Genomic DNA, 5,135 nt, shown 5'->3' on the forward strand with positions numbered 1-5,135 from the left:
GTGTAGCCCTGGCTGTCCTGGAACTCACTTTGTAGACCAGGCTGGCCTCGAACTCAGAAATCCGCCTGCCTCTGCCTCCCAGGTGCTGGAATTAAAGGGGTGCTCCACCACTGCCCGACTAGGTTTTAGATATTTAATGCTGGAGATTGAATCCGGGGTTTTGTGCATGTACTTTTGCAAGTACTCTGCCTCTGAGCTCTATCTCTCCTTCCTTTTTTTTTTTTTTTTTTTGGAGACAGGTAGTTCATGCTGATCTTGAACTTACTTTATAGCTTTGGCTTGTTGTTTGGAAGTTTAGGATTCTCCTAAATGCTTGATATTAGGTATGTACCATCATTTCTGGCTAAGGATGGCTTTCCCCTCTTCTCCCTTTGCTTTATTTTGGGGGGGGCGGGACAAGGTCTGTCTATGTAGTTCTGGTTGTCAATATGTAAACCAGGGGGAGGGTATGGGGGACTTTTGGGATAGCATTGGAAATGTAATTGAGGAAAAGATGTAATAAAAAATATAAAAAAAAGTACTTGTCAAATAAAGATTTTCCCTGTGAACCATCAAAAAAAAATGTAAACCAGGTTGGCTTCAAACTAACAGAGATCCACTTTTCTCTGTCTCATAGTGCAGAATTAAAGGTATGTACCATGGCATCTGGCCAATGAAAATAGAATACAACTAAGTACAATTTGAGGAACACTACATTGAAAGTAGAATGTAACTATTGTGTTTCAAAATAACTTGAAAAAGCAATTTAAAAACACAAAACAAAACCCAGTCACTTGGTCCCTGGGGATATAGTTCAATTGATAGGGTGCTTGCCTAGCACGCATAAAACCAACATTAGCAGTGGCATCTATTGTACCCAGAGGTAGAGCCAGGAGGATCAGAAGTTCAGTCATCTTTGACTATGTAATTTTGCAAGTGATACATGAAACCCTACTATAAGCAAAAATGGTTACTTGGTAAATCTAAACTGAATCACTGAAATAAGTATAGCTATATTATTAATTGTAGATTAGAATATAAAAACACAAATGCTCAAAGAACTCTCAGACTCTTATTTTCCAAGTTATAGGTTAACTAGACTCCACTTTGAAAACTTATGGGTAGTGTACCTATTAGGGGATCTAATGCTGCATTTTAAAAATTTGTTGTTACCTAAAACAAATTAATCTGGAGGACCATTTCAGTAGTTGAGAGAAAAGCAGTAGGGTGAGCAAGCTGTAAATCTTGTCACCTGGAGGGAGATGGAGTTGTAAGAGTCATGCCTTTTGAGTCAGCAATGGAGGTCTGCAAGAAGCTCTAGAAATCTTGAGAAGAGGTCTTCAGAGAAAACAATTAGAAAGCCCAGAATGTCAGGGCAGACATTCTTATGATTTTGGGAAAGTGATTGATGATATGCTCACGAAACTAGCTAGTCAGTAATGAAAATCAGTAATTTTTGAAAATTGAAATTTGGTATTTCATGTTTGCCTGGAGCAGGGAAAGAGCACCAAAGAGCATTTCTGTTGTATTTTCCCATGCAAGTTGTTCTCGTAGATTTTCCAATTAGAGATGCTATTTGGGGTGTGTTTTTTTTTTTTTTTGAGATGCTACTGAGTCATTCATACCTTAGGGGCAGACATTTTACTAGTAAATAAACTCAAAATTTAGTCTCAGAAAAATGAGATTTTTTTGGAGAAACTATTACAACCCTTGAGAAGGCATCTGGGTTTAGTAGGAAAGGTTCTTGAGTCAAAGAAGAGGAACATGTTAAAGAAATGGTTTTCAGTTTTGTCTAAGATTTTGAATGGTTTTCTCGAATCATGGATTTCAGAAGTCTGTAAACTTTAGTTCAGGGCTTGATTAGAATAGGCAGTTTCTGCCTATGTGTTTCGTATCTCCTCAGGAATAAAAAGCTAAGTGAAACGAAGCAAGTCAGATCAACCCTGTTGGCTATCCTTGTCCTTCCTCTTGGCTCCATCCTTACATTCTTGTTTTCCTTCAAAGTGTTTGTATTGTCACTTAGCACAAAATAAGTTTTTCTATTATCTCTTGAGAGTGAAAAGTTTGGGAATATGGACTGCATTTTATGTTTTCTACTTAATTATTTAATTACTCCTTTTCACTTTACTGGTAGATTAGCAGCATGAAAGTAGTAAATGGTAGAGAAAAAACCTAAAATTTTTGATGTTTGGTTGAGAATTATTGCTCTCTGACTTAGTTTGGCAATTGTCTGACATACTTGTTGGTTAATGTTTTCTTTAAATTTTTAAGCTTCATTGTCTTGAAGAAGCAACAACAACAACAAAAATATACAGGCTCAAGGCACTACATTTCAGATAAAATTCCCAGGCAAATTTCTTTTTAAAGATATCTTTCATCTTGGTATCAGGCAATTTAGTGGCAGCTCTTTTTCCTTTATAGAACCTTTCTTTGCTTTGCTTTTCATTTCAGCACGGTGTCTTGGCAGCCTAGCCTACTCTGGAACTTGAACTCACTATAGAATTCAGGTTAGCCTCGAACTCTCAGCAATCCTGCTTCAGCCTCAGTGTTGAGAATATAGGCATAAACTTCCATTCTCTGCACTCAACAAGGCTTTCTCGAATTTTCCTAGTGTTCTTTGTTGGTGAATAATGGAAAATTGCTTACTCTTCTTTCGTGGTGTTTGCTTCAAGCTTTTCCAGTGGTCTGGCACTTTCCAACCCCATAGCACTTTGTATAGGAGGTCCTCAGGTTTTTTGTTTGTTTGTTTGTTTGTTTTTGAAGGATTTGCAAAGCCAGGAGGTCTATGAAGCTTCATGTGGGTGGGGCTGGGTATGGCAGGGGCGGGGCCGGTGAGAAGTCTCTGGGAAAGGCTGAAGAGTCCTGTTGGGAAAGGCCCGTTGGGCAGTGGTTTCAGAATTTTCACGAAGGCTTCGAATACAGGATTGAGCGTATTGTGTACCTCTCTCCTGTCTCTCCTTTCCTGATTCTGGAAGCTTCATTAGTTCTTTCTGGATTACTAAAATGCGAAAAGGCTACGGCTTCGGCTCCGTGGGCGGAACCCAAGGGTCCTGACGCTGCTCCGGGCTGTTTGGCCTCCTGATGTTGGGGGAGGGGCAAAGAGGTGCTGCTCGCGCCTCCCTATGCGCCTGCGCGGTCGGCTCCAAGAGGGTAGGAGCGCGTGCGCAGTGACGTGGACATCCGGTGCGTGCGCAGGCTCTTCAGCTGAAGCGGACACACGGTGTGCGAACCCTTCAGAATAACCCTCCCCTAGAGGGATATGAAGGACTCGGGGTGAGGCCGGCCACGCCCCGCACGGTAACTCTCAGGCCTGGGTGGAGGGCGTCGCTTCAATAGTGGCCCGATTGGAGTTTTTTTTGAGTTTAAACCACTTGTGTATTTGAACGGCTTGCCCAGCGTTCCGCAGAGAGAGCTTCGCACGCCTGGGCCTGGCTGGGCCTTACGCTGTGCAGCCTTTGGTCCCTTGAGCGAGTTGCGCATGTCATCTCGCACGCCTCCCCAACCTCACTTCCGTGTCGCTCGGAGAACTCACTAGGAACATCGACGCCGGAGACCGTGACCACGAGGCGGGCGGGGTGAGAAGTGCCTACGGCACGGCCCTGCCCTCGCGTGCGTGGGGTGTTGAACAGCATGGCACGTTCCGCGTGACGATTTCTAGCCTGGTTATAGATGGAATAAGCATAGGTTTTAGAGTTTAGCTCTCTGGGTTTCAACTCTCCGAGGGAAACAACCAATGTCTGTTTCTCCAAGGAACTGGATGCAGTGTTTTGACACCTATTCAAACATTTCCTAGCGTGTAATTTCGGGTCAAATTGAGGCATGGCCCCGAATTTAATGAGGGGGCGATGAGTGAGTTGAATGAGAGTGAGAACTTTGTAAACAAAGGAGCTGTGATTTGTAAGTGCTAATTCGAAGGCGGAGAAAACAGGTAGGGAACAGGTGGTGGTTCCTTTTTCTCTTTCTGGGGTAACCTGACTGGTTTTTCTGTCCATAGAACTTCCCGTTTCTGTTGAATTTTCAAGTACGTCTTTGAGTCGAGTGTAAGGTGCACAAGGGCATTAGCCTTCTCTTTCGTTCCCCGAGTGTGTCTCTTTCTCTGGCAAAAGGATGGAAGCAGGCATGGGTGAAGAGTGCCTGAAGAGTGGCTTGATTAGTAGAACGGGAAAGGCTCCGTCTGAGGGAGACCCACTCTTGTTCGCGTCGCCGAAGCCGACACGTGGATCTTGAGAAGTTAGGGCTCACTTATGCTCAGTCTGTGGGTGTTGTTGAGCTTGCCAAGCTTGCGTGGCCAAGTGCTTGGTCAACCCTGCCTGTCTTGCTGGCTTTTTGCACACGATGCTGCTGCAGTTAAGGTGCAGGAGAGTAGCGAGAGGACTGCTGGGAAATGGGTTGGAGGGGTGACTAGTTGTGTAGTCTCCAAGGTAACCGAAAGCGGCTGAACAGCCCTAGGAACACAGGGTTCCGCCTGGCTGCACGTGATCCTTGGAACTCTACCCTGGAAGAGTTTTCTTTGCTACATTTTTTCATGTTTGTGGCTAGCTGAAAAGCGAGTAACTGGAGGCTTTTTAATTTTTATTTTTTTATACATAGGTGGTAAGTTGTGTCCACTTAACTGCAACACAAGTGAAAGACCTGAAATTTCATTCCCTGGGTGCTTTGGCATATTTATTTCAAATTTGCTGTCCATTTCTGCAGTAAAGGTTAGTTTTTCAGGTTCTACTTAGTAACCCATAGGCAACTAAAAGCTTGTTAACTTGAATTGTTTCAGATTAATACCTACAAATGGAGATATGTAAAAAATTTGAGTTTCAAAATGCGATTTAATTTAACCAAAAGACAAACACCATAGTGAGCCTCCTGTATAGTAATACATTTATCGTTTAAAAGGACATGGTTAGCATGGGCAGCATTTAGAATGTGTTGATCATTTGAAATTTGTGTTTTAAAAGTAATATATTGATTTCAAATTTTGACTTGGTGTAGTTGAGTATGTAAATCATTTAATTGGGTTGCTACATAGTGTGTTTTATGGGTTGTATCAGGGTGACCTTTATAATAAAAAATTCCCAAAGTTACAATTAATGCAACTTGCTACATTGTTTTAAACGATGTCTGTTAGAGAGTGTGAATATGTGTAGTGAGGGGACTGAGAATTT

The 5,135-nt window shown here is 42.5% G+C and overlaps 1 protein-coding gene across 10 annotated transcripts in view; it reads left to right on the plus strand.

The window, feature by feature from the left end:
- The window catches only part of Mga (MAX dimerization protein MGA), a 92,221-nt gene that overhangs the window by 18,856 nt on the left and 68,230 nt on the right, over positions 1–5,135 (plus strand). For 3 of the 10 annotated variants that reach the window (XM_029470433.1, XM_029470440.1, XM_029470424.1), the window contains exon 1: positions 1,088–3,276. The exons of 2 other annotated variants lie outside the window; for them this stretch is intronic. The gene's annotated coding sequence lies outside the window, so the exon portion shown is untranslated. 5 more of the 10 variants (XM_029470409.1, XM_029470415.1, XM_029470392.1 and 2 more) reach the window with 4 other exon arrangements.

Source organism: Mus caroli, chromosome 2, assembly GCF_900094665.2.
Source record: "Mus caroli chromosome 2, CAROLI_EIJ_v1.1, whole genome shotgun sequence".
NCBI lineage: Eukaryota > Metazoa > Chordata > Mammalia > Rodentia > Muridae > Mus > Mus caroli.